This window comes from Chinchilla lanigera, unplaced genomic scaffold (genome assembly GCF_000276665.1).
Source record: "Chinchilla lanigera isolate Chin_1 unplaced genomic scaffold, ChiLan1.0 scaffold00084, whole genome shotgun sequence".
Lineage (NCBI taxonomy): Eukaryota > Metazoa > Chordata > Mammalia > Rodentia > Chinchillidae > Chinchilla > Chinchilla lanigera.
In genome coordinates, this window is record NW_004955485.1 from 4678087 (window position 1) to 4702439 (window position 24353).

The window sequence follows — 24353 nt, forward strand, 5'->3', positions numbered from 1 at the left end:
AAAAATTATCTCTCGTGAACACAAATGCAAAATATTTAACAAAATATGAACAAATTGAGTCCTGTAATACATTGCACAACCAAGTAGGATTTATATCATGTAGAACTTAGCTTAACATTCTAAATATATTATTAATAAGAAATGATTTTTCTCAAATGGGAAAAGATAAAAGCCTTAAAACAAATTTTAAAAACACACTGGATAAATATTCTCAGCATACTTTAAGTAGAAGAAAACTTCCTCAATCTGATAGTTTTTCAGAAAATAAACTACCATTCCTACATCCCCCCTTTTTATGCTTTTTGATTTCTCTAATTTGAGTAATGTTTTTGAGCATGTATCAGGAATATATGACTTTTACTGCTGAGTACTACTTCAAATTGTGGTGATAGCATAATTATACTGTACATTTACCAGTTGATACATATTTATTTGTACAACTCCTATGTGCATTTGTGTATTTTACTTGTATTAAGTAAATATCTAGGAATGGAATTGCTGCGTAGTGTTTGTCTAAATAAGAAACAAACAAACAAAATGGCTGTATTATTTTTATTTAAGAATTTTTATTCCTAAATGTATAAAATCTAAATCTTATACATTTCTCACAAGGATGCTTTAGCAGGATCTCATACGGTTGTTTCATGTTGTATTCTCCTTTTCTTTCAGTTGGAAATATTTTCTGACTTTTCTTGAGCCTTTCTCTTTGAAAGTCCTTTTGAGTATTCAATGTTTGTGTGGCCTACTCAGAAGTAGGTTGCTTAATTTCCAAGGACTTGGGGGCTTACCTGTTATCTTTGATCTACTGATTGACAATTTAATCGAATTATGGTAAAATAATATATTTTGTGTGCCATCAATTTCTTCTATATTATTAAACTTTGTTTAGTGAGTCAGGATAAGAGTCTTAATTAGTATTAAAAATAATGAATACTTAAAAATAGCAAATACTTTGCTATTTCAGATGCAGATTTCTGTTAAGTACCAGTTAAAGCCCCTTGTTTGATGGTGTTTTATTCCTTTATATCTCTGGTGATTTCTTGTCTGCTAGTTCTGAGTGCTGAGGAAATCAAGAGCTATAACTGTGGATTTTCTACTCTCAGTTCATTTTTTCCAGTGTCTGCTCCATATTCTGAAGCTTTCTTAGTATATTCAAATGCAGTATTGTCATGGTTTCTTAGTGCATTTATCCTTTCATCATTATATAGTTATGTATCTCTTCATTTCTAATTTTCTTTGTTCTGAAGTGCACTTTGTCTGATATTGTGTATGTCTCTCTATCTGCTCAATTTTAACCTCAGACTATTATTGAATTTGACATGAGTTTCTTCAAAATAGAATAGAGTTGAGCCCATTTTCAAAATCCACCCTGCTAAGCCCTCCCTTTCGGTGAGTGTAATTAGACCATTTAGAGCCCATCAGTTCACCAGCAGCTTCATGGGTGTGCATTTGTGAGCTCTTCCCTTTAGAAAACCTCCCTGGTGTTGCTCAGTTCTGTACTACTCACTTTTTCTGTTTTCTGGGCCCAGAGCTGGAGTTGTAGCTCCTCTGCCCTGCCATGCACTTCCCAGGAAATCACCAGCACCAGGATCAGGGCCAGCAGCGCTCCAGGTTCCCAAGCAGTGGGAGGACACAGAAAGCAGAGAGTGCAGTTGTGGATTTCCCCACTCTCTTGAGACTCGTCTCTCCCCTCAAAGTTTACATGCTGCTGGGTGTGTGGACATCTGTGCAGCCGTGAGGATGCGCAATATGCAGGCTAGCACCTGGGAAACTGGAAGATGAACTGCCCTAACTCCTGCTTCACACCACATTCCCTAACCAAGTTCTCCACAGTGTGCCCCAAAACACAAAAATTTGTGTGTTGCTGTTTTACCAAAACTGCTCAAGCTAACTTACCTTTTCATCTACAAAGACGTGAGCAGTTTGCTTCCTCACCACATCCATGCACCACTCCAAAGTGGTCCTTTCAGGGAGGACTTTCTTGAGGGCCAGACTAAAGTTATTCTTCTGCTCCCCCAGCCCCAGTGCCCCTCTATCTCTTGTCCTGATTCATTCCTCTTACTAGCCCTTATTATCATCTGATACTGTATCATGTTATTACTTTTTCTCCTGCTTCTCTCTCTCTCTCGATTCCCAAACTTGTGGATTCTTTATTGTTTTTATTATTTCACATCCAAAATTCACTTGTTAAAATAGCTATTCTCTCTCCTCCCGTCTTTCATGAATTCCATAGGAATTAGTTTCTGATATACATCTAATATCTGAAAGAGTAAGTAGTAATTAATAGGTGGGGAAAATATTTCTGGAATATGTGAATGAATGAGTTATATATGTCTGAGTAAACACTGTATGGCATTTTATAGTTCTCTGTATCTTTTCCTACTTTTATATTGAATACTTTTGAAAGAGAAAATAAAAATTTGTTTAGTCATTGAAGTTATGTCTGAGTAATTAAGTTAAAAATTATTTTCTTCTTTGCTATGTTTTACTTTTCAAAACTTTCTGAACACATTTAATTTATGTAGTCATTATGTTTCTAGTTAGTTAATTTTACATTTTATAATTTACAAACAACTAACTCCTTTGAAGGCCTATTTCATTTTATGTGCACTCTTTTACCAAGCTGTTTCTCTAGCCCAAATATTAAACACTGTTGAGCAGGTATTCTGTGGGCAAACGTGAAATATTGGTAATTTCCATATTATATATGCTTGTTCTCTCCCACTTAATCCTTGCTAATTTGTGCTCTTTACCTATGAAGAAAATTGTTCTCCCAAAAATGTCACCATCTCCTCTCAGCTACATAGTACCAGATTTTCAGGTCATTTTGAGCACCATGTCACAGTTGCCTATGGTATTAAATGCAGAGACAGAAAATAAACACAAGAGCTGTGGTTTGTGTGCCCTTCTCTAGGCTTTCACATCCTTCATGACCAAAATTGCGTTTCCAAAATTCTAGATCCACCGGATATGAATCAAGTTCAGGTAGAGAGAAAGTCCCATGGTAACTAAATTTTGAAATGATTGCATTTAGAAAAGTTCAAATAGATTATTTTAATTTCAAACCTATCAAGAGCATTTTGCTTGCTGATGCATGTCATGTATCTCTACAGGGATCTATAATACAGGTAGTTTCAAAGTGCTGTCCGCAAAAGCCCCTTTTTAAATTTTATGGCTTTCTCCTAAGCATTTCTTTGGGTGAGTGTTTATAGTGTGGGCTTTTATATTTTGTTTTATTTGATGCTTTGGGCAGGCAAATGTTCTTATTTTTACTTTCACAATCTACTCACCATAATTGACCATCATAATGGGTGACATAGCACTAGGTAAAGCCATAATTAATCTCTTTATGAGGAACCCTTATTAAAAAGTCCAGAATTGTACCTAGTATACCTTTTTAAGAATAATCATTTCTTTTAACTTTGTGACAGGAAATTCAGTCTGTGAGGACATCTATCTCTAATCCTTCTCCACCTTCCAAGAGAGCATGCTGTGAGTTGATCAGGCAGTCTTTGGGGGATTTGTCATGTTAAGTTACTGCTAAGTAGCTGTAGACTTGTGCTATATGTATGAGCTGAAATCAACTTGAGAGGCGGCAGGTGACTTCAACCTGGTGGGAGTGAGAAGAGGGAAACCAAAGGGGATGCTTTTCCCTCCTGATGGTGCTTGCTGACAGTAAACTTTTGAGGATCACACAGTCAAGGGCTGCAGCTTTAAAGAAGAAATAGGCGACAATTCTATGCGGTTTCATGTTCAAATAAATCGACTAATTTGGATTAAGGCGAAGATCTGAGTGAAGGCATTTTGCTTTCATAAAATTTCAGTGTTTGTCCACTTCAAAATTTATTCAGGGAATGAACCATTGTCAGGCCACGCGCTGTGCATCTGACAAGTGTAACTCTTTCAGAAACGTTCAAGTTGAAATCATGTGTGGGCTCGAAAATCCCACAGCAACAGTGCTGAATTTTGGAAGGCTATTTAGCTCTTTAGAATTATCTTGGCAGGAAGAGGGAAAATCCATTATTTTTCTTTCCATTAGAGTTTCATAATCCATATTATTGAATTACCCCCATTTTTTAAATGGGTTTTATAATTTTCTTTTCCAAAGGTCACCTAATTTTTAATGATTGAGGTAAATTTCCAAAACAAAATTTTTTTTTTTTTCTGGTACCGGTTATCGAACACATGACCTCACGCTTGCTGGGCAGGTGCTCTGCCACTGAGCGAAATCTCCAGCCCCAGCTAAATCCCCAGCCCTTCAAAATTTGTAGAAGTACCATTATCAGTATTATTTTCCTGGCTAAAATTGAGAGTGCATTAACCATTTCCTAAGTAACTGATATTTTTACAGGTATTACTTCATGTAATCATCAACACAGTTCTGAGGTTAATAGATATATTTTCCCTTTTATAATTCTCTACCTATGAGATGGCTTGCATGCCATGAAAATTAGTGCTTTTGTCCAAAGTTACAGAGGTAGGAAGAGGTCAAAATGGAATTCAAACTCACATAGTCTTTGTCTAGAATCTGAACATCTAATCACGTTTATGCTGCACTATACGGGCCAGGCGAGATGTATCAGCTGTAAACTAAAAAGCACCCTGAGCTCGAGGCTCTGCTCTGTCTTAGTTGAACGTCCTTGGATAAGTTGTTCCATCTATTTAAATTGCAGGGTACTCAACTATACATGAGCAATGAGAAAGGCACACATTTCACAAGCATTGCTAAGAATTAAAGATGCTTATTCAAGGGCACAATGGAACAGAATAGAAGGTCAGTACTTGTTACCCATTACCATCACACCTATCACTATCCTTTTGATAATGTTAGAGAGTTTGCCAAACAAATGTGTTCATCTCCCTATAAGAAATTCTGTTAAAGTCTCATCTCGAAAAACACATTCCAGTAACATGCAAATTTAGTGTGTTTCAACCCATGGGCAAGATTTCCTACAAGGACCCTTTATATTACATTGATTTTGAATTTTTCCTTCTTTTTCTCAAATAAGAACAGTTGAATACCACATCATAATCTTCATCAATGATCATATTCATGATCCTTAAAGACAGAAAAGTACTTAAAAATATGTTGGCTATTCAGCAGAGGAATAGGACCCCTTCCATCCATACAGACCACAGAAAGAGCCTCCCTGCTAGATTCCCCAGTGACTTACGAGATCCAATTGGCTTCATCATTCATACTGCCAAACGAAAGAGTCTACTTCCAGAATAGATTGTCTGGTGCTTTGTGAGAAGAGAAGATGCGCATTTATTCATAATTCATTAACAGGCAAAAAGCAGACTTTCCCTCCTGAAAAGACCCAGGAAACAATAAATTCCTAAGGCATACTCCTGAATTTTAAAATCTGTTTATCGCGTCTACTGTATGAAAAATACTCTTCTATTTTAAATGGGTTCATAAATTCTATTTTTTTCTCGCTTTTTTATTGAAGTAATTTTTAAGTAAAAGAATGTATCTTCTCTCCTTGATAACTCTTTCAAAGCAGCTCTTGCTATTGACATTTATGGGAAGTTAGAACTGCATACATTCAATGGTGAATATACGATGAAGTCCTACGATGAAGTCCTGACAATTCAGATTCAGTGATTGTATGCTTAAAATTTCAGCTCAAAATTGCAGTGTTGTGCAAGCTGTTTCCTGGTATCACACATGTATCTCCCTAACCCGAATCCAGTACAGTAAAATACATTACTGCTCATTACAGTCATTGTCTACAATTGTTCTTATCTCCAGTGCTTTCCTGCAAAACCTACACCTGTCAGTTTGTGTCCTACTGAATTGTCTTTCCTTGACCCTCATAAGCATAAAGTCTGTGGTGCCTGTCTGAATGTATCATTATGTATCAGGGAAAAGGGTTTTGCGTTACACTAGTAAAGCAATGCAATGGGAAACAGCCTTGCTTTAGAAAAACCATGTCTGAATGTATCAGTCAGGGTTTACTAGAGAAACAGATATAACACAAGATATAGAAATGTACAAGGAATTACAAGTTTGGCTTACAATGGTCAGCCACAGAGTTGGATGAGGAAGCATGCAGAGGGTGTCTGCACGCTGGAGATTGAAGAGCCCAGCCCTGGGCCTGGAGCTCACTGCAGTGTCCGTGCAAGTCCATATCAGAGGGCTGATGGGTTTACAAGGGAATGCTGAAGAATCTACAAGAAGGCCGGAGAGCCAACACCAGAAGGCTGAAGAGTCCCAGGTGGAAGCCCAACAGTCTGCACCAGATGCCAGGAGACGACTGAGCTGAAGGCGAAGACCGGAGCTCCTCCGAAGAACCAGCAGCCAGTCCTTCCTCAGTTCCTTTTTTTTATACAGTCTACCCTCTCTGGGGGTTGGGGGTAGTCCTCTACACCCACACCCTCTGTAGACATTCCTCTTGCACAGGCTCAGAAGGAATACAAAGTAAGCACCCTGGCTCGCTACTGAGTCACATAGTTAACCTTCTAAACTTCTCAAATTGACAAAATAAACAACATCCCAGAAGGGTAAGGGCGTGTCCTTTTCACCCCAAGATGGAGAACTCCTGAGTCACTTAGACAAACCTCTAGACTCCCCAAGTTGACACAGTGCATCAACCATAACACTGAATTTAGAGGCTTTCTGAAGGTGAATCATTTTTTCCCAGTAAAATATTGTGGAAAACTACTGAGCAGGTGATTTTGAAAGCTATCGCCTTGCTTACTCTTACTATGATGTTCATGTGACCAAAGATATTTTAATTGGCGTTTTTGTTAATTTTGCCCTTCCTAGTTTTGCTGTGAATTGTAACAGCAGGACACCATCGTATGTTCACCAGTGACTGTACGCAGTCCTAACTTCCCACACATGTCAATGGCAAGAGCTGCTCTGAAAGAGTTGTCAAGGAGATGCTGCATAATTCCAAGAAGAACTTGCCTGTTGTCCTAACAAGTCTCCTATCCTGACATACTGATCACCCTATACCGCCAGCCAAAAGGGCTTTGCTGACTCCACATGCCTAATACAGGTGCCCTGGGAAATGTGGATTTAAATAACCCACTCCAATATTTCTGGCTTGATGCTGTTGTTATTGTTGCATTCTGCTTGTCTCTCTTTTTCATGGCTTTGACTAGAATAGGATTAATTAATCACAAATTAATCTGTTTGACTCTGAAATCCCTGGGAAGAATCGTCTTCTTCTTGCACATTCCTACTCTTTCTGTTCCATTTTCTTTTCCCATCACTCTGTAGTTTGCTGCAAACCCCACCTAGACTACTTTTCTCAGTGGTTAAACCCAACATCTGTTCTTTCTCCGTAAGAATCTTGCTTTATATCTCAGTAGCATCATTTAGCATAATTATTGTGTTCTCTTTTCCCCTCTAAATCTTTCTCTCTCTAGCCTTACTCTTTCCCTCCTTCCATTCCTCCCTCCTTTCCTCAAACCCATCCTGAGTGAGAACTCACACTTATTTATTAGGTATCTTTTTCTTTTCCTTTTCCTGTCTCCTTTCACTGCGGTTCCTTCTGTATCTCCCCATGAGTCCTCTTATTTAGAAACATTATTATCTTTAAGCCCCTCGTTTAATTTGTTATTTTGTTCTGATAAAGCTCAGATTTTAATCCAGCCTTTTCCCTTGGGCTCTGGGCTTTTATATCAAAATAAACACTAAAAGCCTGAGAAAGATATACACCAAACAAGTTTGGATGCCCCTATGTGTCTTCCCACAGAAATATGCTCCTCTACTCTTCCTGACCTGAATAGACGATTCCACATTCTACCCCCTCATTCACTCCAAAATGTACACAGTTATACTTAGGTGCCTTCTACCTTTCAGTTTTCACTTCCTCTGAGACCTCAGTAGTTCTGTTACTCAAATATGTCTTTAGTTTATGCACATTTCTTCCCCTCCTCTGTCACTGTGATATTCGTCACCCTCAGTTCTCACCTGATTTACAGCAGTGACCTCTCAACTGGTCATCAATTTTCTTCACTTACTTTCCCGCACATCAGAATTCCACAGAGTGAGGGACATTTTGAAAAGGAAATCTTGTGCTAGTGCTCTTTGTCCACCTTCTAGTGGATTCCTGTCCCTCTTAGAACAAATTCTAACGCCCTCACCTTTGAGAACACACGTGGTCTGGCCCTTGCTTTCTGTCAATCTCCGCTGCTACTGCAGCCTATCATCCACAAGATACAGTTCCCGCAGGGCACACCCCAGTAACCAGCCTGCGCTCCCCTTGCTGAGACAGCTGCCCCTTCTCTCCAGCTTCTCCTGAGGACTATCTCACTTCACATGTAATTTCTTAAAAGGTCGAGCCTTTCCTGACCACTCTAGCTACATTTCTGAAATATCCCTCAGTCGCTCCTTAGCTCATGGTTTTATTATCTTCCTGGAACTTTTCACTCTCTGAAGTTAACTAAAGTGTGTTTAATGATTTCTTGGAGCTTCTTTCTCATTGAAATGCAAGCTCCTTTTGGATAAAGACCCCTTTTTGTCTCATTCCTCCCTTCTACATGTGCACAAGGAGGGTGTCAGGTACATCGTACTTTGTCTTCCCTTATTTTGTGATACCGTAAAAAACTGCCTGAGACCAAGTACTGAATAAAGAAAAAAGATATTCAGTTCTGGGATGTGGAAGAGGTGCCAGGGTTGCTTATAAACACTCTTCCTATGGTACCCTTCTATTAGTACCCTTATCAGAACCCTTCCTACTGTACTGATCCAGTCTCCTGAGACAACCAGTGTTCCTTCAAGTTGGTATTAATCCATTAATGAGGGTGGTGCTCCTATGGCCCAAACCCTACTTCCTAAATGTCCCCCACCTCCTAATACGATGCACTGGGATCCATCCTTCCAGCCCAGGACCTTTGGGGAGCAAACCACATTCAAACCATCACATACTTCCTCAGTGTATATTTGGAGCCCTGACCTTGTTGCCCAAAGAAGTCGTTTTGAGCATTCCCCCTTATGGTTACCAGTTTAATTCCTTGTTTGGGGGACTTATTATGTGTTCAAGCCTTTTCCTTGGAATGGTGTATGGCTGTGACCCATGAATTTTCAATTTCCAGAAACCTGACATTTTTCAGCAGGGTAGTAGAAGTTCCAGATGTTTCCTCTCAGATCTAACTTCCATGTTGCTAGTCTGGAACTCGAGCCTCTACTGCCTTTACCTTCCATATGACTGCACGGTTGTGGGTTTTACACACCACTGAGACTGTCCTAGTGCCTGAGAACATTTCTTCCATCATACAAGGCCTGAGGTGTGCCCAGGATCTCTGATCCCTGCCCCTTCAACCCATGCTAGACTTAAACTTCACCTTTCTACTTTGAGCAAATTAAATCAAAGGCAGGAGGTTAGACACCAGGCTTCTAGGCTAAGGAAGATAGGTTTGGGTATGCTCAGTATAATGCCACCAAATAGAAAATGTATGAGGAGATTCGGTGTTCTTATTGGTCCTGATATCAGTTCATCCAAGTTGTCTTATGACCTAGTCTGTATCCTAAAGAGAAGTCTCTTAATGTTTTACATGACAAAGGTATCAAAACTAAAACAAGAGGAAAAGAAATAAACCCTATGCTTGATGTGTGTGTGTGTGTGTGTGTGTGTGTGTGCATGCGTGAGTGTGTAAAATAATATCATAATGATGTTCAACACTGCAGAAACCCACCAAATGGGTGGACCTGGACATTCCACATGGAAATAAACTTTGACATCACAAGAATGCAGAGCTATAGGGTTTCATAGGAGAAATATGCTATGTACAGTTTTGTTTACTAGTAAAAACTTTAAGGGGTCAAGGTTCTTTCAAACAGAACTTGTGATATAAACAAAATATTCAAAGCAGAATCAATTCTCGGCAAATATGGAATGATTAATTTCAACTAGAATAGCAAGTTTGTACAGGAGAACAATGTCTCCCTGTCTGAGCTAATCTCTTTTATCTTCTTGGCTTTTGTCTCATTTTCTTGGTTATCCTACCAAGGAAGCTTCTGGATTCTTAATTCTTAGTACATTTTTATGTTGCAAATTTAATGATGTGACTATGAGCAGAATATAATGAGACTGTAATGATATTCTACAAATGTGCCTAATGTATCATTTTTGATAGAAATGAAAGAACAGCTTTTGAGACGTATAGATGTTTTGACTTACAATATTCCTCCTCCATGAGCTCTTTTCACTACACTAATGGCTATAATTTTATTTATGAACAGCTGACAGGTTATACCATCAACACAGCACCAGGGCAACTGACACCCCTTGGAGACGGTGGGGTCAAATTTGCCTGGAGAGTTACAGGCTACGTAGGGAATTAGGAGGAAAGCATCTGTATTACAAGACTTTTCACTCTTTGTTTTATTCAAATAGAGAGACTGATTCATTCTTATGTAAGAAAATGAAACAATGATGCATAAAATGCCAACTATATTTGTAAATGAAGTAAGATATTTTGAATCATCAAAATTCATGAGTGCAAGATGGTTGGTCTCTGAAAATTTCACTTTAAATGCAAGTTTGAACTTTTGATAAAAATGGAAAGATTTGAAAAGTAGAAGTTGAAGTTTTATAAAGATTTAGTAAGTCAGATGTGGTGATACATGACTGTAATCCCAGAACTCGGGAGGCTGAGGCAGGAGAATCTCAGTGAGTTCGAGGCCACCCTGGACTACATAGTGAGTTCAAGGCCAGACTGAACTGCATAGTGAGACCCTGTCTCAAAAACCAAACAAACAAAAACAAAGAAAACCGAATTTTGTAAGCCTAGAAGAAAACTTCTGAGTGAAGAAGCTGGCTAGGCTGCCGGGGATAAAAGCGACCCTTCTACATTGTTAGTGGGAGTGTAAACTACTACAAACACTCTGAAGATCAGTATGGAGATTCCTCGAGAAACCAAAACTAGAAATTCCACCTGACCCAGCTATTTTCCACCTAGATATCTTCCTAAAAGGGTTAAAGACGTCACAGAACAGTGAGACACAGGTACCCACGTTTACAGCAGCCAAATCCATGACAGCTAAATCTCCGAAGCAGCATATATGTCCATTAACAGATGAATGGGTGAAAAAAGTGTGGCGTTTACACACAGTGGGGTGTAGCTGTGCCCAAAGACAGGTCAACCTGAGTCACGCATGGGAACATGGCGGCGACTTCAGACCATACTGCTAAGTGAAATAAATCCGACACGCAAGTTTAAATGTCCTGTGGTTTCTCTTATACGTAAAACCCAAGATATAAATAAGGAGCAAACTAAAAGGTAGGTAATAAGAAGTAGTGAGGTAGATCTTTCTCAAAGGGGAAGAGATAAAGAGAAGGAGAGAGGGGAAAGGAAAGAGAGGACAGGAATGAGAAACAGAATAAAGATGTGCTGGGTACATGCACCAGTTCCACAAAAGAACGTAAACGTTATGCACTGCAAACACATACCAAGAAAGGTCAGTACAAACAGTAAAAGAATGCGTTTGGGCAAAGACAGAGTCTGTCTCCTTCCAAGTTAACAAGCCCAGCATCGTCACTGACTTAGGAAGAGGATCTTTTCACCCAGAGGAAGTTGTGGTGGTCAGTGTAAAACACAGCGTTCCCAGAAAAAGTCATTAAACTAATAGTAGAGGAAAGTAAGTTTCTGCTGTTCATGTAAAGGCCTTTCTGAAAATGTGTATCTAGGGCCGAGGATGTAGCTCAGCTGCACAAGTGCCTGCTTGGCAAGCACAAGGTCCTGAGAGCGATTCCTGCTATCAAAAAAACAAACAACAACAAAAAAGCAGATGTGTATATAAAAAGCTGCAGTACCAAGAAAGAAAAGGAAAAGAGGAAATAAAGTCTGCTTAAAAGGCAGGAGAAAAAAATTGCTTTTCCTCTTCTCTCAGAAATCCTTGCTGTGCAGTAAGTATGAGCCATCAGGAGAGGAGGGGAAAGTGCTCCACCCACCCCCACTTCTCATCTGAAGACCTGGAGGCACTGAGAGACGGGGCAAAGAAAACAGCATGCTGGCGGCAGATGCTCCTACTTTAAAGGAAATTACTTAAACCAAGAGTCGGCAAGCGTTTTCTGGAATGAACCCCATAGTAAATATTTCAGGTTGCCTGAGCCATATGGTTTTGCTCAGCTATGTAGCTGCGCCATTGCAAGATGAAAGCACCCACCAACAATATGTAAGCCACGGCATGACTGCCTCCCAGTGAAACTATCTGCGGAAACAGGTGGGAGGCCAGATCTGCCCTAGAGCCTGATGTTCCCTATTGCTGCCTTCAACTGCAGAAATATTTTTACTAAGAGATGTTGAGAGAGAGAGACAGACAGACAGACAGACAGACAGAGACACAGAGACATAGACAGATCTTCAGTGCAGTTTGCTGACCTGTTGTTTAGGGACAACCATTTGGGACATCTAATTGAATTTTTAAAATCTATGAAAACTATTATAATTTTCACAAGGTGCTTAGATTTCCCTTAAATGTCTAAAAATTTCTTATTAAAACATTTAACACTATCATTTATGTGATCTGTGAGAAGAGAAAGCAAATTCCAGACATTCAAAATTTGAACCCCAGGTTTTAGATCGGATCTTTATGTTCAGAAAGGAGAAAGAATACCTGAGTGGCTGAATTCACTATCCCTTTTTTTCTTTGGAAGAAACTAACACATACATTTGGCAACATTCCAGCTGCAGTTTTTCTCCATGTTGCTGAAAACTCTTAGGTCACATCTGAAATCTTAAAAGTAAAAGCTAAAGGTGAATAAGTATGCTCAAAGCCAGCAGTAACTGATACATGAGTACGACTGCAACTTCAGTTCTTTATTCTTTACTTTGCAAATCATATCCTGACATACACAATTTTCACCATATCCCAAGTGTCTTCCACTGGAGCACCTGTTGTTATTATTGTTGACTGAAAACAGAAAGATTTGCGAATAAAACTATTGTCAGCAATGTTAAGAAATATATAAAATAGGTTTACACACATAATAACAAGCATGTAGTTTTGGGACCAATGACCAAGGCTGTGTTTCAGGGGAGTTGAAATAAGAGTTTTATAAATGCCATGGAATTGGGTCCTATCTTCAAGACCTGCTTTAATTAAATTTAAGCATAATGATTGATGAGATAATGGCTATAATGAAGAATCATTGGCATTATTAGATACTAATGTAAAGGGCGCAGAGCCAGATTATAAGGCAAGTGTGTTAAGACTGTCGTATTTTGCATGAAATCTTTATAGAAAGGCTGTGGGATTTCCTTAGAATCTGAAACTTGGAGAATAAAAATTATCTTCCTTAGGGTTGACAAAATCTCTTTGGCTTTAAAATTCACAGCCTGCAAGTTTGTCTGACAAAAGTATCCATTTATCCCTATATCCACTCCTAAGGAGAAATCCCAGAATTCACAAAGATATATTAAAGAATTTTTTTGTTTGGTTTATAAATTCTATCTTCCAACTCTAGTGGTTGGAACGTGCATAGTCACCTCAGAGAAATGTGATCTTGAGAACATAAAAACTGATTTTCTTTTCATTAGGATATGGAGAAAGAAACAGAAATGAACATTTTTTTTTCCAGTTAGGGCAGGTCAGCTTTTCATGTTCACCTGGAGCCTGTGCAATTGCTTTAGTTAGTCACTGAGTACTAACAACACCAAATCCCCCTCCCGTTGTCTGAAATACACGTCGGCAGCCCACTAGTCCTGTACATACTCCTGAATTACGTACCAGAGCTGTAAAGTCTGCGGCTTCCTGCTGTCTGTAGCCACCTGAGTGGGCATGGGAAGGTACCTCTTTTGCGACACATACCATGACACGAACAGTGTCTCACGTCAGTCTCTGCATCTCAGAAGGCACATTCTCTGAGACAAATAGCATCTGATGTCAATTAACAGTGGAGCAACAAATTTAAAAGCTCTTATAAAAACCTCTAATTACTGTTTATGGCTCCCTGGGTGTTATCTCAACTGGCAACTGCTCAAATACTTACAAGTCCCTCAGTGGGCGTGACAGTGCATGCGGTGGACTCACACCACACATGGTGAGCAGCGGGCTGTGTTATTAAGGCTGGGCCATCGGATAGTCTTTATTAAGGGTTCCCGCCCTGTGCACTGCCAGGCAGATGATGAGAAAAGACGCTTTTGAAAAGCTACCCTGAAGATGGTCTTCCTGGAGGAGTCTTCTTCAGCCGTGCTGTTTCCCTTAGAGCACAATATTACTATCATTTAAAAGTGAAAACATCCTCTCACCTACTTGTCCTATAGTAATTTAAGCTCATGACAGTCTGCAGCACATTTGGAGTTACAGGATAAATAAATCTAGTGAAACTACCTATAGGCAAAGCACCACATTTTCTGGCTAAATTCTTAAAGAAAAATGATCTTTGCCCTGAATGAGATCAAGGTCCAGCAAATGATGCTTTCTTTGGTATATGATGCTACTTTGAGAAATGACAAAGTGGAATGAGTTTTATTTACTGGTATTGACTGAGTATATTGGCGAGGCTGCGAAACTTGAAAATCAATGCCCTGGTAGTTAGATTCTCACAATCTTCCAGAGGACAGAGAAAGTGACACAGTAACACTGCTAGATGACAGATGCCAGTCAGCAATACGAGCTCCCCTATGGTATCGAAGGACAGATAGTAAAATTCTAAATGCATCGGAGTAGACGTCTGAAATAAAGTGGACAGTGAGCTAGGGAAATGTTAGTCTTTGGCCTGATACGAAAGAGATTTTTAAGTAAAATAACGACCTCATTTTTAAAAAAATATGAAGAGAGCACTGGCAGAAATATAGTTTACACAAGCCTATGAATCAGCTAGAATTATTATTTGGACAGCTGCTTGATGGGGTGATATGGAGGGAAGATTAAAGGACAAAGGATAATTATTGTTTTCATGATGCTTACATTTAGCTAGAGAGTGAGAGCATACATTTTTACAGGATCAGATATGTTTACAAATCTGTTTGAGCAATGACAAGAACTTGTATTTTGAATCAAAATAATTTTTGCCACCCTTGCTTAACTCTCTCAGCTCATAGAGATTTTATGCATGTAAAGAATGCAATTGAGATTGTTTTGTAAATTCGTCAACTTTAAAGAAATAGCAGTATTCTGGCATGGCTTAGATACCTAAGTATCACTCGTCCTCAGCTGTCACAGCTGGCTGCTTACATTTGACTGACAGTGACAAAATACTGCCATTAATGATTGCTGCCTCATTGGAAGATGCAGTGTCATCACTGCACCGTGAATGCTGATTTTGCTGCTGACAATCAAAAAGCGTAGTTAGGACCTCTTTGCTGTTGATAAGGATGGAGTATCCAGGCAGGAGTCTTCTCAGGTTGGGACCCTTAGCTCTCCCTCCAACACAGTGTGGGAAAGGCTAAGTGGCACTTGGAACACATCAATAGCAGAAACCACAAGGCAGGAATAGCACCAAGGGCCACAAATACTGTGCTCTTGCACGCAGCTCGGCAGGATGTACTGTCACTCCTACCTTGAACCACTGACTTCCTATGAGTGTTGCGATGCTCTTTGGTGTCTGCTTTTTCCCATTGGGTGAATGCAGGCTAACAGCATACAGTAGATCTGCAAACCCTCTATAGAATGTGACTGCACAGGGCGGGTTATGTCAAGTAGAAGAAAAAAGAATGTAGAGTAGGACTTGAGTCAACCTTGATTATGGAAAAGCCAGGCCTTCTGCAGCCTAGGCTATTATAAATGTGCCCCTCACTCACTCCACATAGCTTATTTAAACAGCATCTCTGTTTTACTCTTTACATGTGAGGTGTACTAAGTAATTATTCTGTCCCCGATTGGGACTCACACTGCTGTGAGAGTTGAGGGAGCACTCTATTGGAGCTCTCAGACTCCCCACATCGTGTTCATTGGCTCCATTTATCCGACCCTCTTTCAGAAATGTGTTTACATTCTTTGCTAGCATTGCAGTATTGTTTTGCTCAGTTATGAAGATTTTTTTCTATTTCTGTCTTTGAACCAACAAATCCAGCGTTGTTATCTGACCACTATGTTTTATTTCTAAAATCAATAATTGTAATCACCACTGGCACTTTTTTCCTAAGTGGCCTCTGCAGTGACAGTTGTCAAACCCTGGGAAAGAATTTGGGACAGCTGATTTCTCACACTTGTATATCGTTCAGTGAGCAGTAGGATCTAAGTCAGTGTCAGGATATTCCTGTACATCACCACCTATTTCTAATTTCTAGGTTTTCTCCAAACTGAGACATTAGGGTCCAAGGAAGATACATACAAATGCCAATGATAGGAGCACACACAAGTCATTTGCCTGATTATTAATACTAATGTTGAATATCACTTCCAAATTTAACCAGCTGATTTTATCCCAAATTTAAAAGTACTCAGAGAGGGCTGGGGATATAGCTCAGCAGCATAAGTGCCTGCCTAGCACATGCCTCCTCAAGAGGAACTTGAGGTCATGAGTTTGATTCCTGGTAACAAAAAAAAAAAAAAAAAAAAAAAAAAGAAAGTACTTAGAGATATTTATGTAATTGGAAAATCCAGGTATTTCAGTTATATCTGTGTATAGCAGAAGGTTTCTAAGACCTAACAGAAACTTTCCTACTTGTGCATGTTAAATACTGCATTTTTCTACTGTCTGTGATCGTGTATGTATCTTCAGTATGAAAAGATTAAGAAGCTTAAAAGATGGTTGTCAAAGGTTGACCTGCATAGATAAATAAAAGTGTTAATCCAAAAGAAGAAAATCTGAATTAGAAATGAGATCATTAGAAATGAAGATACAATGCAACAACTAAGTAGATAAGCGCGGAAGATTTAGGTCCCCCAGTGGGCAGTCTTAATAACTTTGCCATCCTCCCTCACCGGTGAAGTTGGTGCCTAGCGATTGTGTATTCTTAGTGGAAGCAGTCGGAAATCTCTCAGTAATTTGGGACAAAGTAGAAATAAAATCAGCACTTTATTTGCTGCAACATAATGAGGTCAAGGACCAGTGAACCGTGATAGTGGAAACCGCATTTTTAAATTAATTAATGAATGAATTGCATGCCCTTTAAATGACCCTCAAATCAGTGATATTACTTTCCTGGCTCTTTATACCCACGCTTGTGATGGCTTTCCAGAGTTTTCATCTGCACTGGCTAATTTGCATGCAGAGGAGACAGTCCTTGCAGCAAAGCACTATGGGAAGTGATTTCCAGTCCTTCAGCTTCTGGCCCTGGAGGGTGTTCAAGGAGGTCACCCAAAACTGAGACTGTGAACCTCGACTTACCCTACCTGTGGGATAAGCTGTAGGTTTGCTGATTTTTATCACAGAGAAAGAATTGTCAAGAGTTATCAGTGAGAGGTATAAAGGGGTTTACGGGGCAGAATTTTAAAAGTATACACTCAGAAGAGAGGGTGGTCCTTGAGAGAGAGAGACAGACAGACAGAGAGACAGACAGGGAGGAAGAGAGGAAAACACTGTGGCTTGGAGGTGAGTGGGTGTATGTGTTTCAGGGGTTGGGAATCTGTAGAAAGAGGGAGTTCAGTTTACAGGTGAACGGTGATGACCCTGGGAGGCAGGGGGTTAAGATTAGGGGGTCCAGGGACACCTGGGGTGGGGTCTAAAGCAGCACGTACTGCCAGCCCAGGAAAGAAACAAGTACACGGGTGTATAATGCATTTGTAATCACTTGGTAGGTCTCCCATCAAAGAGATCCCACGGAGCACAACTGCATCTTAAGGCTGTACGCTAGGCGCATCCCTTCCAGCACCATGCCGTCTGCCTGCCTAACCCCAGAACAAGGCGTACTGCGCTCCTGACTGCCAGACACAGCAACCTGGTTTATCGGAAAGGAAATGTTCTTTTTTTAAATTTTAATTTTGAATGTGTTAGTATCTGCTTACATTGCGAGAAGTTCATCTTCATCTTGGGGAGTGCGTGCATGTACCTGACACAGTTTGCTTTTCTAATTCCCTTCCCTTTCCTCCGCTCCTCCCCTCTGAATCCCTCACCTCCATTTACAATCTCATTGATATTATTCTCAACTCATGTTTGTAATATATGATGTTTGAATTCACTGTGGGTATCTGGTACCCATACATGGCTCAAAGACCCTCCTGCTTTGGACTGGGACCTGCTAAGAATGCAATTTTTATGTTAAAAATTTAATCTTTTATAAGTTTCTTAAGTGAACTAAAGTGACTAAAGCCTCAGGAAACACTGAGCATCTCAAAAGGGCAGGTAGACACTTTGCAACTGTTCAGTAACTTCTCAGTAAAACGTGGATAACACCATGATTACCCCAGTTCCCAGGACCCTAAGAGTAACTTTTGGGTGAATTAAAATGTATCCAAACTCCCCCTCAGGGGCAAAGGCCTTCGTGGCTCTGCCGGCCTTCTCCTTGAAGAGGTAACTCTCTCTCTACTTTACAAGCATATCTACCTACACCACTGGGCAGCCTATGTGTCTTGACTGAGTTCTGTTTAAGAACTCAGAGAACCAAAGCTCAAGGAAGAGAAGGTCCGGGTCCTCGCAGGGCCAGAACCAGGCTTCCTGGTGACAGCCTTTCCACAGGCTTAGAGCCCATCTTACGGGTGAGACGGAATGAACTGCTCTTGGAGAAAAGGATATTTGTATAAGGAAAAGCTTGGGCCTAGGCTTAGTGGGTTTAGTACCCTTAGGAATTATTATTATTACTATTTTTAGTGAAGTTTGTAGAAGGGAAAAAGGTCTGAGTGACTTTTGTGTCTTGAAGGTGCAATTTTTCTTAAAAGTATAATTTTAAAATTATGAATTTCCGGGGCTGGGGATTTAGCTCAGCGGCAAAGTGCCTGCCTGGCAAGCGCAAGGTAGTGAGTTCGGTTCCTGGTACCAGAGAAAAACCAAAAAAAAATAAAAAATAATAATAATAAAATTATGAATTTCCTTATCTCCTCTCTACCTATCTTTACCTCTTCTGTCTTCCCTTAGCTTTCATTGCATGAGCCCCTGGGAGCATTTGGGAGACTCTGATATCTTCAGAATGGAAGTAACGTTCCAGGCTCTATTGCTTTTGGTTGCTAAATGTGTGGTTATTCCATCCAATAGACATGAGATATTTTCAGTGTTATGAAATTAATGTAGTTCATTTTGAAGATTATATAACACTAAATAATCACTGATTTTCTCTCACTGAAAGAAATTGTCATTTTTCTTCTTTTCTTCCTTTTAAGTTTTAATTATTTGTTTTTCTTTAGCTTCCATTTTTTTTTTTTTTACAGTCTCCTTAGGCACCCTAATTGCAAGCTCTTTTATTTCACAGTGGTCTGAAATTTATTTTTAATCTTGTATTTTATTTGAAAAAATCCTGACAAGCAATTGCTCCTTAAAAAATAATGTTTTTCAAGAGTTTTGAATACACTTCTGGCTATACCTCCAAAACTCTGTGACTTTTCTACCATAAATCTTCACATAAATTTGGATGGCTGTTTTATTATTCTGTTTTCAGTGACTTGAATCCCGTTGCTGAAATGTTGATCCAAAAATAACCGCAGAAAAAATTCTGCATCCGGAGATTGATTCAACCGCGGTGAAAAGACATGCTCCTTGCTAGGATCTGCTCCATTGTGCCCTACCCCAGGAAAGAGTCTTATAAAAGGTTCCACCTGCCTCCCTCCACCTGACCCTGAAGCTGCTAAAATCAGGAAATATCTGTGAAGTATTTTGAGATTTCCAGGTGAGAGGAAGTCTGTGAGTGAAAAATATCATTGTTATTCACAATGGAAATATCACCAATGCCTGGAAAGTAATTCTTGAATTTAGATGATTTTCCAAGACACTGACAAACTGTTTTTCCTCCATCCCCAACCACCAAACAAATAGAAATTTCTCTCCTCCTAATGACTAAAGTGGATGCAGGGAATACTACTTATACTTTTTTTTTTTGCCCTGAATATTATATTACAGGAGTAAATAGATGACCCCAACTGGCTTTATATAGATGGAGATCTTCTGTGACAGGTTGTCAATAATGTCCCATGGTGTTCAACCAATGAATACTGTGGAAAGAGATTGGGGAGCAGGCAGTTTCTTTGAGCGGGACTGCAGAATGATAATGCGCTCGCCAAGTATATACCGGGGAGCTTCATTTGATTACTCTGCAATTAAAAAGCAGCTTGTTCTTTACTCATACCTCTACTTTTCCCAGCACATGTGGAAGGTTCTTGGAACAGATGAAGGAATTCTGATATTTTCTGGAGGATTTCAGAACACTGATGAATGGAGCAGAGTCAGTGGGTGCAAGTTTTCTTCTTTGGCCATTTATCACGTGTACTTCCCATCTTATCCTGTTTATTCTTTCCAGCAAAAGAAGGCATTGTTCTTAATGGTGGCCAAACTCTCAACTGGAGAACATACTAAATAGTTTATTATATCGATTGAACCTCTTCCATTTTTCCATTTAGCACAACAGAGGAAGACTTTTCACAAAACGTATTCCTGAGCATACCAGGTTCATAGCAGGCACCAGACTGTGTGTCACATTTCAAAGATTCTAGCTCAGTGGTAAAAAGAGGGGCAACTCCTTAGACTTATTTTACATTCAAATAAACAGATACTAAGAAGGGGATGAGTATTAAGGGCATCATGGCAAAAGTGTACTCAGTAATGAAATCCAACCATAATTTTCTATTTTTTTCCCTCTTTTGGTTACTATGTCTATAGGGTAGGGATTAGGAAGCACTTTTCAGCTGTGTTTCAAAGTGCTCATAGCTAAGGATAATGTATTTCAACAGGAAATGCTTAAACAGTCCAAATTCCAAATCTCCCTAGAAAATATTAGGGGGAAACAAATGGCTGCAGCAGAAATTTGCAATTCAAATGGAGCTCATTTCCTCTTCCACGCTGCAAACTGCTTCCTTCACAGAGAAAAAGCAGAAACGCCACTCAGGCTGCTAGCAGCCGCCATGCAGAGCAAGGCTGGAGCAGGTGTTAATTGTTACATTATGTCCCCATTGTGTTTCACAGGATTTTATCCGTGGCTCTGAAGATGCAGTTCATGTTTCAAAATATTTTACATTTAGGCATAGTTTCCTAGATCTTTCTCAGACTTTTGCATTTCTGGATGTTAAGGAGCTGAATGCTATGAAATATCTGTGTGCTGACATTTACTGAATATTGTTTCTTTTCATCTTTTTTGCAAATGATGTTGGTCTTTCCGGAGCACAGCAGGCCTAACAGCACGGTGAAAAGTCCTTGCGTGTAGAATTTTTTCTCCTCAGAAAAGTTTCAAGATTTGAGTTGTTAATTTCTCATTGCAGCATATGGAAAATACCACCTATAGATAATGTTCCAGTACCCCAAGTCAATTAAGTAAGTGGTCAGTTCAGCTACTAAAAAGGCACATATAAAGTGTAAAGATCAGGGAAATCATTAAGGATTGTTTTACAGTTTCACAAAAGGACCCAGAAGGTATCCTGGAATTCAGCACATGAGTTTGAATATTTTTTCCAGGCATCTTCCAGGATTCATCTGTGATCAAAATCGATTTGGCAGGTGCAAAGAAACTTTGGCAGAGAGCAAATAGGTGCTATACAGAGATGAAAAGATGATTTGTCTCCATAACTCCAAAAGAAGTTCGAGAACAAAAGATCAATGTAATTGAGTATTGTGGAACATGTATAGGACCAATTACTTTTCTGAAACAACAAGTTGCTTTGGGGGGCTGGGGATTTAGCTCAGCGGCAAAAGCGCCTGCCTGGCAAGCACAAGGTCATGAGTTCGGTTCCCGGTACCAGAGAAAAACAAACAACAAAAAAAAACAAGTTGCTTTGGGATGATTAGGCCAGTTCTAAGTGAATCGGATGCAAGAAGGAACCCTCATCTTCCTCTTAACACTGACACAGATAATAAAACAAACATTGTTAATTTCCTATCACCTTGTCTGAAATCCTGTATTGTTTGTTATTTTGTAAATGTATGTGTGTTTGTTAATATGTTTTCATTCCTTTATCTTTAAAATTAAAAAAAATACTGAGATAGAGTTAGGTACAGAAGGGCACATGTGTGTGAATACACACACAGGTATAGGCAAACAACTTCCTCTGGAATATAATTTATAAATGAATATATACTGAAAAGATAGGCAACATACTAAATAATTATATTTTTGTTTTCTCAGTGATTGGGCTCTAGTAAAAAACGTGACAAATAAAACATGAATCAGTATTTCTGCATACATTCTTTTAAATTTTAACCAGTGTTTACGTACTTTCTTCCATAACCTGCCTCTTTCTTTCCCTCTGTCTCTCACTGTTTTGTATGTGTTGGTTCGGAGGAGAGACAGAAAGTAGACAACATGGAGCATGCTCCTGACTTTGGTCTCTGAAAGCCTATAAACCTTGCAGAAATAGCCTATTGCACCTTAGTAAAGTGACAGGCAGAAACAGAGTACAGAGGATGCCGCCATCTTGGCCAAGAAGTAAGTCCCCTTAGCCAGTGAGGCAGGAAGAGAAGAGTAATGCAAGGGAAGATGCTGATGTGTTGAAGAAAAACGGAGCTCCTGGCCTTTCTCACACAAAGCGCCCTGAAAAGCTTGTCCAGGAACAGGAGGTCAACAGGATCACAGGAAGCCTTCAGGAAGTGCTGGGTCCCCAGTGCGAGCCAGGAGCAGTAGAGACAATCCCAGTAAGCCAGTGGTGGCTGGGAAACATTACAGGGAGTGCCTGGGCCTTAAGGGGCCATGAGTACCAACAGACCAGTGAAGCATGGCCAATCTGTACGTACTAGGAAAATAAAAAGTCACGTTTGTCAGTGTTGTGACACTGTGCGCTGTTTCTGGTCTTGGAACTGCAGAAGTTCTCTGAAAAGACTAGTGTGTAATTTTCTTGTCAACCCCCATTTTTCCAATTCTGGTACATGGAAGTTTGAGCTTTAAATTATCTCGTTTTTGTACAGTTCAGTAAAAAAGTTCACTGCACACCTGAGATTTTCTTAGGTTCATTTCCTCTGAAAGGGGAAGTCTGAGGCAAAGACATGTTTGCCGACACTTTATTCAGGAAGTTATCCCAGAGTGAAAAGGAAGGGAGTGTGATTCAGAAATAGAAACCCAATCACTACAGAGGGGCATTGTTCTGGTTCTTGCTGTAAGACCTCGGAAGAGTGTAACAAAGCCTCTAGAATTGTGTACTGGCTCTTGTCCCCTCTAATTGAGGGAGGCTTTGGGGAACCGTAGCTGTCATGTCTGCATGAATTTGTTTACTTTGGCTGATTAGAATTCTGTGACTTTGAGGAAAGTTCTGAAACACAGCAGCAGAGAAAGACACCCAGCATGCCTTTCATTGATTTGTTGTCAGCATGCATAGAAACATTGTCTGCCACGGCATTAGAAACCAGAGCTGGGCTGAAAAGAAAGGATAAGTAATGTAAAAATCATTTGCTGTAGTCTCTCCCTTTTGTGCCTCAGACCTACTTTTGTCTACATTATGTACATCTCTTACTGACTCTTGAATTTTGAGGTAGATAGAATCTATAATGAGGGATTAGTGGAACATGCTACAGGCATGTTCATTGCACAGTAAGGAGCAGAAACCATGTATGCCATCAAATCTTCTTTCCTATAAGTTTTTCTGGCTCTTCCGCTCTGTGACTCAACTCACATTTTAAAAGCCCACATTCTATGAGCACAGGATTGCCTTGCTTTGGTAGACACAAAATTACTGAGAAAATCTTCCAGTGAATCCCTTGAGTTCAGAGATAAGCTATCCTATCCCCTATTATGTAGGCAGTAACTCTTGCTCTAATGAAATATAAAATAAAAAGCATGAAGAGTCCGAAGGGATGAGTACTACGATAACTTTAGATTTAAGGGAATTTTGTGGTATCTCTTGGTAGAAACATAGCCCACAAATGCCAATAATCTAAAAAAAGATGAAGAGATACAAATTCTGCAAATCCACTAGATGTACTGATGTGAGAGGTCAATGTTTCTACTACTTGTTTCACAGATATGTGTATTCTAGCTACTAGAGACTCCTCATCACAGTTTAGGTATTAGTTGATCATATGGAGGGTAGAAACACAGCCTGCAGGATATTATCCTTAAAACTAAGACTTCAGTACTCTATGCAAACATTCTGGTAGACTAATTACATGTGATGCAGCATAGAAGGTAAGATCATTGTATGATGTAGTAATGCAGGAGCTGCTGTTCTGCTTTCACTGGAAATGTGGCCATGGGCCAGAGTGATAATATAGTTCATTTCATGCCAGCATATCAGACATTTTATAAGTGTTCTTGTATTGCTGCTAGAAGAGATATTTTGAAAAGAGAAAGGAGCATATCTAGAGGAGGTGTCAAGTCTAATAAGGATCCATGACTGCTGCCTCTGGAGTGAAATGGATCCCATGCCTTCAACTTGGCACAAAGTG